Source organism: Lepus europaeus, chromosome 15 (genome assembly GCF_033115175.1).
Source record: "Lepus europaeus isolate LE1 chromosome 15, mLepTim1.pri, whole genome shotgun sequence".
NCBI lineage: Eukaryota > Metazoa > Chordata > Mammalia > Lagomorpha > Leporidae > Lepus > Lepus europaeus.
In genome coordinates, this window is record NC_084841.1 from 43,040,872 (window position 1) to 43,054,077 (window position 13,206).

At 40.1% G+C, this 13,206-nt stretch overlaps 1 protein-coding gene across 3 annotated transcripts in view; it reads left to right on the forward strand.

Moving 5' to 3' along the window:
• The window catches only part of DDX4 (DEAD-box helicase 4), a 91,515-nt gene that overhangs the window by 40,201 nt on the left and 38,108 nt on the right, over positions 1 to 13,206 (forward strand). The gene's annotated exons all lie outside the window — the stretch shown is intronic.

The window sequence follows — 13,206 nt, forward strand, 5'->3', positions numbered from 1 at the left end:
AAGTGGTGCTTAAGGTACTGTACCAAATGCCCAGCCTGATGAAGATATTCTTTTATATACATTTTATTTGTTTGTTTATTTTTGAAGATTTATTTGAAAGGCAGAGTTACAAAGAGGCAGAGGGAAAAAAGAGATATTTCATCTGCTGGTTCATTCCCCAGATGGCTGCAACGGCTGGAGCTGTGCTGATCCAAAGCCAGAAGCCAGGAGCTTCTTCTGGGTGTCCCGTGCAGGTGCAGGGGCCCAAGGACTTGGGCCATCTTTTACTGCTTTTGCAGGCCACAGCAGAGAGCTAGATCAGAAGTGGAGCAGCCGGAACTTGAACCAGCGCCCATGTGGAATGCCGGCACTGTAGGTGATTTTACCCACTGTACCACAGTGCTGGCTCCTATATCCATTTTAGAACTTTCATCTTTTTAGCTCCATGTTCAGATCATAATTCACCTGGAATTTATTTTTGTATATGTTATAAGGTAGGAATCAAGGCACATATTTTTCCATATGGTTGTCCACTTGACTCAGGATCACTACTGAAAGAAAAGGCTGTCTCTGCTATTCTGTACTACAGGGCTGCTTTTATCCTAACTTGTGTGGTGCTGTAATATGTGTATCTGTTTCTGGGCTTGCTTCTGTTTGATGATCACGTTGTGTTTGCACCATTGCCCACGTAATCTAATCAGTATAGTTTAAGAATACATCCTGATACATGATAAGTCTTCCATGTTTGATCTTTTTAAAGATGACCTAGATTATTCTTAATTCTTTGCATTCTATGTGATTTTGGGAATCAGCTTATCAATTATCAGGAAGAAGAGATCTTAGTTCTGGTTTTATAACAGAATAAACCACCATAAAGAGACATTTTATTTCTGCTGGTAAACAGGCATTTAATTTCTCACAGTTCTGAATGCTGAGAATTCCAAGATCAAGGCACCATCAGATTCAGTGTCTAATAAAGACTGGTTTCTTGGTTCATAGATGGTGCCTTCTCTCTGTGTCATCAGTTGGTGAAAGGGGCAAATTGGGGCTTAGAATTTCTCTTTTAAAAAAATATTTATTTGAAAGATACAGTGTGAGAGAGAAGGGGAGAAAGATCTTCCATCTTCTTGTTCATTCCCCAGATACCTGCAACAGCTGGACTGGGACAGACCAAAGCCAGGAGCCTCCCATGTAGGTAGTGGAGATCCAAGAACGTGGGGCCATCATCCACTGTCTTTCCCAGACGCATTAGTAGGAAGTTGTATCAGAAGTACAGTAGCGAGGCCAGCATTGTGGCATAGTAGTTAAGCCTCTGCCTGCGAAGCTGGCATCCCTTAAGGGCACTCCTTCAAGACCTGGTTGTTCAGCTTCTGATCCAGCTCCCTGCTAATGTGCCTGGGAAAGCAGTGGAAGATGGCCCAACTACTTGGGGCCCTGCACCCATGTGAGAGACCCAGAAGAAGCTCCAGACTCCTGGCTTCTGCCTGGCCCAGCCCTAGCTGTTGAGGCCATTTGGGGAGTGAACCAGCAGATGGAAAATTCTCTCTCTTTCTCTCTCTCTCTCTCTCTCTCTCTCTCTCTCTCTCTCTTTTTCTCTCTCTGAAACACAGACTTTCAAATAAGTAAAAAATCTTAAAAAAAAAATTTAAGTAGCCAGGACTCAACAGGCACTCTGATGGGGCTTGGAATTTCAACATATGAATTCTAGAGGGATATAAACTTTTAGATTACAGTAAAGAACCTAATGAGATTTTTAGTTGGGATTGCATTGGATTTTGGAAGAAGGGAGCAGGTATTTGGCCTAGTGGTTAATATCCTGCATCCCATATCTAAATGCTTGGGTTTGATATTTCCAGTTTCTGACTCCAGCTTCCTGATAATGTTTAACCTGGGATGCAGCAGAAATGGCTCAAGTGATTGGGTATCTGCCACCAGTGTGGGAGACATGGATTGGGTTCCCAGCTCTTGGCTTCAACCTGGGTTAGCCTTGGCCGTTCTGGGCATTTGGGGAATAAAGCTGTGGATGGGATATGTCTGTCTGTCTGTCTCTCTGCCTCTTAAATAAATTTAAAAATATGGGGAGAATTGCCATCTTTACAGAATACTGTCTTTTAATCCATTAATTTCCCCATTTTATATTCTTCACTGTAGATTCCTTATTCATCTTTGTACATATAAATGTTTGATATTTTATGATGCATGTTATTTTTAATGACTAATACGTCATACAACATGAAAATCATCATTTCAGTGGTTTTTACCACATTCACTAGGTTGTATAACCATCACCACTAATTCCAGAATATTTCTTTATCCTCAAAAGAAATGCTATACCTATTAGCAGTTAATTTGCCCTCTCTCTGCTTTCTCTGGTGTCCACTAATCTATTTTGTATAGCTTTTGATATGGTGAATCTGGAAATTTCATGTGAATGACATCATTTAATATGAAGGCTCACACATATTGAGGCACATGATAGTGTTTCCTTTTTATGCCCCCAGGTCACCTACTCATGATTGCTTCCAGTCCTGCAGGGCTCTCCAGGAGGCTTCCCCAGGCTTCTCTATTTTAAACCACACCCTTACTTGCTTCCTGGCCTTTTTCTGTAAAATAAGCGAGTGCCATCTGAAATACTGTGCATTTCATTTGTTCACTTATGATTCCTTTTGCCACCCATGTGGTTCACTGCCTGTCCCTATAGCACTTGCCCAGATCCCTGCCTGTGTGCTCTAAGATTGATCTTGGGCACTGTAACCAACAGCACAAGGGAGGAAGCCCCAGCTAGGAGTCTTCTGGCAGTGATGCTCCCAGCTTTAACCAGCACCATCTGTGGCAGGCCGAGCCAACAAATCTCAGGTGGGGTGACAGCAGGTGAGTAGGTCCCTCAGAGCACACCTGTCAGCCTCAAAAGACACAGCCTGCTGGCTGCCACCTAAGCAGCTAGGAGGCAGATAGGAAGGCTGACATGGAGTCCAGGGCACGTGATCACTGGGTGACTCATGCTACTTTTGGTGTGGGTGAGTGTGAAAGCTTGGTCCCCAGGTGGTACTTAAAGGTGGGGTCTAGTGGGAGTTGGCCAGTCTCTAGGATCCTGTAGTACAGCAGGTGGTCTTAGCTCACCTCTACACTGTGGCCCAGCTTGAACTCTTGACTCTGTTGAGCAGGTGCCAATGCCATGCTCTTGGGTCTCCAGGACTGTGACTAAATGAGCCTCTTTACACAGTTACAAGCAGCAAAAAAGGGACAAAGACAGCACAAGAAATGCCCTTCATGTGGCAGGCACTGCCCTGAGCAGGTGGGAGTTTCTGCAGTCAAAGCCAAATATATCTCACATGGTTTAACTTAATATATATAAATGGTGCTAATGAAATATATATTGTAAAACACACATAAAAACTAAATCACTTAAAAGTTAGCAATAACCAACAAACATAAAAATATGTGCTTAACATGGAGCCGGTGTTGTGGTTCAGCAAGGTAAGCCACCACCTCTGACACCTGCATCCCGTATGGGTGCTGGTTCAAGCGTTGGCTTCTGATACAGCTCCCTACTGATGTGTCTGGGAAAGCAGCAGCAGATGGCCCAAATACTTGAGGGTGGCAGAGGTATTTTCATTGTGTGGAAATAACATATTTTCTCTTTTCTTCCTCTCATAGACATTTGGGTTGGTTCTGCTTTTGGCTGTCCTAACTGATGTTATTGTGAATATTTGTGTAGAATTTGTTACCTGAACCTATCCATTTTTCTGGAGTATATGTTGAGTGGAATTGCTGTTTGATATTGTAACTGTTAGGTTTAACTTTTTGACAAACTGCTAAATTGTTTTCCACAACAACTGTACCATCTTACATCCCCACCTTTAGTGTGTGAGGGTTCCAGTTTCTCCACATCCTCACCAATAATTGTTATTGTCTTTCTTTTGATTATGGCCTTCCTAAGTAGCGTAAAATATCTCATTGTGGTTTTGATTTGCATTTTCTGGTCATTGTGACATTGAGTAGATATTTATTTGCTTGTTGATCATTTGTGTATCTTTGAAAAAAATGTCCATTCAGGTCCATTGTCTTTTTATAATTGGCTTGCTTGTCTCTTTATTGTTTTAAGAGTTAGAAGTCATCAGATGCATGATATGCAAATACTTTATCAACCTGTGTGAGTTGTCTTTTCTTTTTATTGATGTATCCCGTGAAATACAAAACATGATTTTTTTATGCAGTCTAATTTGTCTATTTTTCCCTTTTGTTGCTTGTACTTTAGGGACTTCTAAAAGATTGTTGGCGAATCTGAAATCATGCAGATTTTTACCAATGTTTCCTCCCAAGAATTTTCTAGTTTTGGCTGTTAAATTTAAGTTTTGATCTTTTTTGAGTTCGTTCTTTATATGATGTGAGGTAGGGGTCCAACTTAATTCTTTTACATGTGGCTGTCCAGTTGTCCCAATACCATTTGTTGATGTTTTATATTGGTTTGTCTAGTTGTGATCTCTTTGGATTTGTCAGACTTCCTTGGAGTTGAGTTTATGGGGTTTGTAGATGATATTTTGCATCAAACTGGGAAATTTTCAGCTATTTTGTAGCAAAATGTGATATAAAAATTGCCATTTTAACTATATTTAAATATACATAAATGTACAATTCACAGAATTAAGTACATTCACAGTGTTGTACAACTGTCATCACCCAGTAAGAAATCCTACACTCATTAGCCAACTTCTCATTCCTCTTAGTCCCCAGTCTCTGGTAGTTTCTATAATTTGTTTTCTCTAAATATTGCAAGTAAATTCGTCCAATATTTGTCATTTTGTATCTTGCTCATTTTACCCAGTATCAAGTTTTCAGTGTTCATCCATGTTGTAGCATGTGTCAGAATCATATTTGTTTTTGTGGTTGAATAATAAACCATTGTATGTATTTACCACATTTCGTTTATCCATTCATTTGCTGGTGGACACTGGGTTGTTTCCTCTTTTTGTCTGTTGTGAACAATGCTGCTGTGAACGTTCATGTTCTATTATCTGTTTGAGCCCCTATTTTCAAAACTTTAGGTTATACAAGAATAGAAGTTCATGGAAAATGTATGAAGACTATGAATGCATTTCCAAAAATTTTTTTACAACAAGATTAACTTTGAATTCCATTTTCCATGAAGTTTTTGAAATATGCTTGTATATTATGAAGTGGAATTGCTAGGAGATGGAACTAGGGTAAGTTAACATGCCATAAACAGTTTGCAGTTCTATCCAATAATCAACTTTTTTTTTTTTTTAACGCTCCTTGTGTTGCAAGCCTTTAATCCATTTCTAGAGTTTAGGAAAAAGATAATTCTGATAGTTTTTGCCCATTCTTTAAATTGTCTTTTTTTGCAGTAGGAGAATTTAGAGTTCCATACTTTGCTATCTGTTGTTAGCAGTTCTTCAAATCATTCGAAAATTTTCATTTTATTTGTTAGCTAGTGTATAGACATACAACTTGAGCTTAGTTACCTCACTAAACTTCTGTTAAGTACTTTAAGTGAAACATTTGTGTGCTTTTTTTTTTAATGAAGATGAAATGATTTATAAAGTCATTTTTTTCTTGGAGATTATTACCAAACATCTTCACAAGAACTACAAGAGATTGTCAATTATCCTTTCTGAAACGCAAGTACCCCTTTTGGCTTTAAAGATATGTTACTGTTATTTTATGAAAAGTGATATTTAAAGTGGTAAATTTTAAAATACTGTAACAGCTAAGGAAAATACAGAATATTTTCTTACAAATAATGCACATTACTATCCAGAATTAACAGGAACAGTTCTGTTTACTTTATATCCAATTGTTGGAAGGCCCAAATGATAGGATAACTTTGTTTTAAATCTTCCCCTTCCTAGAGATAACTTATTTTGACATATGTATTCTGTCTAAATTTTAATAAATTTAATACATTTACCTTTTAATGACTTTTAAAAAAATTTTATTTATTTGGAAGTCAATTACACACAGAAGGAGAGGCGCAGAGAGAGAGAGAGAGAGAGAGAGAGAGGTCTTCCATCCACTGCTGGTTCACTCCCAAGTTGGCTACAACGGCCGGAAATGTGCCAATCTGAAGCCAGGAGCTTGGAGCTTCTTCCAGGTCTCCCACATGGGTTCAGGAGCCCAAGTACTTGGGTCATCTTCTACTGCTTTCCCAGGCCATAGCAGAGAACTGGATTGGAAGTGGAGCAGCTGGGACTTGAACTGGCGACCATATGTGATGCTGGCACTGCAGGCAGCGGCCTTACTGACTATGCCACAGTGCCAGCCCTTAATGACTTTTAAATTCAGTAGTTTTTGAGATTTATTTATTGATAGTATGGATCAGTTTTATCCATTTTAAATCTGTATAATATATTAAATGCTTTTTTGTTTTTATCTGAGAGAGAGCTTCCACCTGCTGATTCACTTTCCAAGTGCCTGCAACAGGTGGGACTGGTCCTGGCTAAGGCCAGGAGCCAGAACTCAGTCCAGGTCTCCCACAGGGGTAGCAGAGACACAACCCACTTGAGCCATAATCTGCAGCTTCCCAGATTGTGCATTAGCAAGAAACTGGAATTGGGTTAGAACGGGGACTCAAGTCCACACACTCCAGTTTGGCATGTGTACATCATAAGTGGTGTCTACTACACCAAATGTCCACCCTAGATTTTTTGTTTTGTTTTGTTTTATACAAAAGCTTTAGGAGTGGGCATTTGTCCTATTGGTTTGGATGCTGGTTAAGACACCAGTGTCCCATTTCAGAGTGCCTGGGTTCAATATCCTATTCCAGCTTCCTGTTAATGTAGACCTTGGGAGCTGGGAACTCAATCTAGGTCTCCCACGTGGGTGGCAGGGACCCAACTACTTGAGCCACCTTCTGCTTCCCAGGATCTGCATTGGTAGGAAGCTAGAATTGGGAACCAGAGCTGGGAATTGAACCCCGGTGCTATGATATGGGATGCAAGCATCTTACCTGACATCCTGATGGCTGTTAGGCAAAAGCCTACCCCTCTTACTCTTTCCTTTTAACTTATTTATAAAAAGATAAATTTTAAGATTTTATAGTATACAAGGAATATCTGCACCTCCTTATTTAGCACACATGCTCTGTTTACCTGTAGTTGATAGTGTTATATAACTCAGAAATGTTATCAACCCCAGGGGGGAAAGGGGTGTTTTTGTAAACATTTGTGCTTCTACTCTGTGTGGAGGCAGTAATATTTGGATACTAGAGGTACTGAGGTGTTTTGTTGGTTTAGAGAAGGTAGATTTGAAAAGGACCCAATTTGAGCTTACAGAAGAGAATACAGTGATTAAGAAACAGAATGGGTTAAACACAGATGACTGGAATAAATGAATCAAAAGATAGATATGAGGAAGTTCTTTAAATTTGAAAGTGCAAAACATGAAAGCAATGATCAGAATTTTAAGCTAAGGCAGCCTGTTAGACACCTGTCTGAATAACTTCTAAGGAGAGAGCAGAAAACACGAGCAAGGAGAAGGAGGGGGAAAGAATATTCCAAGAGAACAGATGAGAATTTTCCAGAATTAAAGAGGCATAGAAGTCTAGGGCAGATTGAAAGCAAATTTGCATCCTTTTATGTGCATTGAAATTACAGTATTCCAAAGATTAAAAAAAAAATCTTTAAAATTACTAGAGGAAAAAAGATAGGTTTACTTCTAAAAGAGCAATATGTTGACAACAGAACTTTTTTTTTTTCAGTCAAAGCAGCCAGAATATAGAAGAATCACGTGTTGAGAATCCTGAGGGACAGTATCTCTGGCCAAAACGTCAGTATCCTAGTGTTAGGTGCAAGGGAAAATTAATATCCCTTCAAATAAAAATAGTGTTTAATACTTTCAGGCTTTTGAGGGAAGAGCTACTAAATTATATGCAGTAATAAGAAAGCAACTGCAGAAGAAAGGAGTAGGAAACAAGCACAGAAAAACTAAGTTAAAAAATGAAAAATGTAAAATTGGTTAAAAAAAAAAGTAAAGATTCTTTAGCAGGTAACATTAAAGGGTAACCAGGAAGGATAAAATGTATGACTTACTAAATGGAGGAAATGCAATAGAAAGAGCTCAATAGAAAGGAGACTAAATTGAAAAAAACTACAAGTATTTCCTAAAATTAAAAAAAATATTTTATTTATTTGAAAGGTAGAGTTATAGACAGAGGGAGAGACAGAGAGCAAGGTCTTCTATCTGCCGGTTCACTCCCCAAATGGCCGCAGTGCCTGGAGCTGGGCCAATCCAAAGCCAGGAACTTCTTCTGGGTCTCCACATGATTGCGGGGACCGACCCAAGAACTTGGCCATTTTCCACTGCTTTCCTAGGCCATAGCAGAAAGATGGATCAGAAGTGGAGCAGCTGGGAATGAACTGGCGCCCATATCAGATACTGGCACTGCGGGAAGAAGCTTCGCCTACTACGCCATAGTGCTGGCCCCTCCTAAATGTTTGTGATGAATTTGATAAAATATAATGCTTATCAGTTAGGAACAACTAGTAGAAGGACAGAAATGAACACAAAAAGCTAGGTTTTGGCTTGACTCAGCCCTTACTGTGGGCATTTGGGGAGTGAATAAATCAGTGGATGGAAAATCACTGTTTTTCTGTCATTCAAAGGAATAGAAATAATTTAAAAAATATATTAATAGGAGACAATTAGCCTAGTGTTTAAGAAACCAGGTAAGACGCCTGCATCCCATAATGAAGTATCTGAGTTGGCTACCCACTCACAGCTCTTTACTCTAGCTTCCTACTAATGCAGATACCAATGTGGCCCATGGGTTCCTGTTACTCACATGGGAGAGCGGCATTTTGAGTTCCCAGCTCTAGTCTTCAGCCTCAGCCCAGCCCTGATAGTTGCAGACATTTGGCAAGCAAATCAGCAGTTGGAAGATCTCTGTCTACTTTTCGAACAAGTAGAAATAGATAAACATTTTTAAAGGGAAACAGTCATTTAGCTTAGGTTAAGATGCCTGCATTCCTTATTGAAGTACCTGAGTTTGATAGCCAACCTCAGCTCCTGACTGCAGCTTCCTGCTAATGCAGATCCTGGGGTGGCTGAAGTGGCTGGGGTGCTAACATGCATGGGAGAGACATGCATTGACTTTTCAGATGCCAACTTAGCCTCTGCCCATCCTTGGCCATCATGGGCATTTGGAGTGTGAGTCATTGGATGAGATTCCATCTGGAATTAAAAAGAGAAAAACATACTCTAAGACATGTCAGAGATAAACATAATTCCCCAGGAAGACATTACGATTTTGAACATGAGGCGCTGGTGTTGTGGTGTAGTGGGTTAAGCTGCTACCTGCGACACTGGCGTCCTATATGGGTCAGCTCCCTGCTAATGTGCTTTGGAAATCAGCAGCAGATGGCCCAAGTCCCTGGGCCCCAGAACCTGTATGAGAGGCCTAAATGAAGCTCCTGGCTTTGATCTGGCCCAGCTCCGGCTGTTGCAGCCATTTGGGTAGTGAGCAGGGAAAATCAATTGGTACTTCTCAATCCTTTTCAAATGAAATAAAGTTTTTTAAAAAATTAAACATTAAAAAAAGTTCCAGCTTATCTAAACTTAAACAAATTTGAACATGGTTTGCATCTGACAACATAGTCTTAGAATTCCTAAATAGGGGTTGGTGCTGTGGTGCAGAAAGCCTCCACCTGCATTGCTGGCATCCCATATGGGCGCCAGTTCAAATCCCAGCTGCTCCACTTCTGATTCAGCTTGCTGCTAGTGCACCTGGGAAAGTAGTGGAAGATGGTCAAGTGCTTGGGCTCTTGTACCTACGTGGGAAATCCAGTTGGAGTTACTGACTCCTGGCTCTCACTATATATATACTTCTGACTTTCAAATCTTTTTTTTAAAGATTATTTATTTGAAATGCAGAGTTACATAGAGACAAGGAGGCAGAGAGAGGTCTTCCATCCGTGGGTTCAGTCCTCAATTGACTGCAATGGCCAGAGCTGCACCAATCCAGAGCCAGGAACCAGGAGCCAGGAGCTTCCTCTAGGTCTCCCACACGGGTGCAGGGACCCAAGGACTTGGGCCATCTTTTACTGCTTTCCCAGGCCATAGCAGAGAGCTAGATGGGAAGTAGAGCAGCTGGGTCTCGAACCGGCTCACATATGGGATGCTGGCACAGCAGGTAGCAGCTTTACCCGCTATGCTACAGTGCTGGCCCCAAATAAATAAGATCTTTTAAAAATTTCATAAAATAAAAATAATTATAAGAAAATTTGCAAATTATGGCAGGTTTTTAGCCCATTTTCCTCAGAAATTGATGTACCCATGACCCAGTTTAAACCTAAAATGTTCCCAGTGTGTTTGCCCTTTTTCTCTCCTTGTTGATCCCCTTTTCTTCCACTCAGCTAATATCCTGAATTGCTTTACATTTCCTTGCTCTTATTTTACAAACTATATATAAGTTTATCCTTAAGTAATGCATTGTTTTTTTTTTTTCTGAACTTTATATAATTCGGTCATACACAATATATAAAGGGGACATCAAAAAGTCCATGGGAGGTAGAAGGTAAGCTTATATTGGTGCAAAAAATGTTCCAATTCAATGTATGTTTTCTTTTTTCTTTTTTGACAGGCAGAGTGGACAGTAGAGGGAGACAGAGAGAAAGGCCTTCCTTTTTGCCTTTGGTTCACCCTCCAGTGGCCGCCGCAGTAGGCGCGCTGTGGCCAGCGCACCGCACTGTTCCGATGGCAGGAGCCAGGTGCCTATCCTGGTGTCCCATGGGGTGCAGGGCCCAAGAACTTGGGCCATCCTCCACTGCACTCCCTGGCCACAGCAGAGAGCTGGCCTGGAAGAGGAGCAACTGGGACAGGATCGGTGCCCCAACCGGGACTAGAACCCGGTGTGCTGGCGCCGCAAGGCGGAGGATTAGCCTACTGAGCCACGGCGCCGGCCAAATGTATGTTTTCTTAATAGGCAGTTTTCATGAATTTTTCAAGTGCTTGCATATTCTTTAACATCTCTCTCCTTTTCAGTTTTGTTTGTTGTATAAAACTTCATTCACTTTTACCACTCAACACTTCACTGTGTTTCTGTCACTCTATCAATCCTATTTCCGTCTATTGCACACTTTCTAAAATTACATAAGTTGAACACTTAGCTCACATATTTCTTTTCTAATGGACATCCATTTGATGCTATAACATGTCCTCTGAGATGGGTCAGTCATTGTAGCACAGCAGGTTAGGCTGCCACTTATGACACCAGCATCCCACAACAGAGAGCACTGTTTTGAGTCCTGGCTGCTCTGCTTCTGATCCAGTACCCTGCTCATGTGCCTGGGAAAGCAGTAGAAGATGGTCCAAGTATTTGGGCAGGAGACCCAGATGGAGCTGCAAGCCCCTGGCTTTGGCCTAGTCCAGCCCTGCCCATTGCAGTCATTTGGGCAGTGAATCAGCATGAAAGATTCCTGTTTTTTCCTCTGTGTCACTGTACCTTCTAAATAAGTCTTTTTTTTTTTTTCATTTGCAATTCTCTTTATATACATAAAATCAGTTTAGTATATATAAAGATTTCAACAGTTTGCCCTCACATAGCAACACAAAGTGAAAAAATACTGTTGGAGTACTAGTTATAGCATTAAACAACAGTGTACATTACATTAATGACAGAGATCCTGCATGATATTTTTTTAAAAAGATTGATTAATTTTCTATGTAATTTCCAATTTAACACCAAGGTTTTTTTTTTTTTTTTCATTTTCAATTATCTTTATATACAGAAGATTGATTTAGTATATACTAAGTAAAGTTTCATCAGTTTGCACCCACACATAACCACAAAGTGTAAAAATACTGTTTCAGTACTAGCTATATCATTACTTCACATTGGACAACCCATTAAGGACAGATCCCACATGGGACGTAAGTACACAGTGACTCTTGATGTTGATTTAACAATTTAACACTCTTGCTTATGGCGTCAGTAATCTCCCCAGGCTCTAGTCATGAGTTGCCGAGGCTATGGGAGCCTTTAGGGTTCGCCGACTTCGATCTTATTCCGACAGGGTCAGAGTCAAAGTGGAAGTTCTCTCCTCCCTTCAGAGAAAGGTACCTCCTACCTTGATGGCCCCGTTCTTCCCACTGGGATCACACTCGCTGAGATCCTTCATTTAGGTCATCGTCGTAGTCGTCTTTTTTTTTTTTTTTTGCCCCAGAGTGTCTTGGCTTTCCATGCCTAAAATACTCTCATAGGCTCTTCAGCCAGATCCAAATGCCTTAAGGGCTGATTCTGAGGCCAGAGTGCTATTTAGGACATCTACCATTCTGTGAGTCCGCTGTGTCTCCCCCTTCCCATGTTGGATCCTTCTCTCCCTTTTTCGGTTTTATCATTTAGTATTAGCAGACATTAATCTTGTTTGTGTGATCTCTTTGACTCTTAGATCTATCAGAGCCATCGAACGTGAACTGAAATTGATCACCTGGACTAGTGAGATGGCATTGGTACATGCCACCTTGATGGGATTGTATTGGAATCCCCTGGCATGTTTCTAACTCCATCATTTGGGGCAAGTCTGATTGAGCATGTCCCAAATTGTACATCTCCTCCCTCTCTTTTTCTCCTTCTTATACCAAATAAGTCTTTAAAAATAAAATTTATTCTAAGAGTTAGCTCTTTACTGTATTCCATAAGTTTTAATGTCATATTTTTACTGTCATTAAGTTCTGAATATTTCGGAATTCCATATGATTATCTGTTTCCAGAACGCTTGAAATCTTTACTTAGTATAGAGTTGGCCTTTATACAAAGCTAATTGAAAATGAATCTTAATGGGGAATAGGACTGGCAAGGGGAGAGGGAGGAGGAGGAGGGGTGGGAGTGTGTGTGGGAGAGCTGATGTGGTGGGATGAATAACTATATTTCTAGAGTTGTACTTAATGAAATCTGTATTTCTTAAAAAATAAATTAAAAAAAGAAAGAAAATAGTGGTTCTCACTCTTGATACAGATTGTTGACAGGTTGAGGAGTGTAAGGTGTAGGTAATAAATGGATAACTGAAACTACTTTGAATTTATTTTGTCTCATTTTATAAGCAAGTTGTTAAAATATGTATAATTTTCTTCCACGAAACAGCATATGTAGATTTCTTTTATCAGTTATTCTCTTTAGGTATAAATAGTTGCAAGTTCATAAACTAAACAATTTGAATTTCTTATTTCCTGACTTGTTACCATATTGTTTTTTTTTTTAAAGATTTATTTATT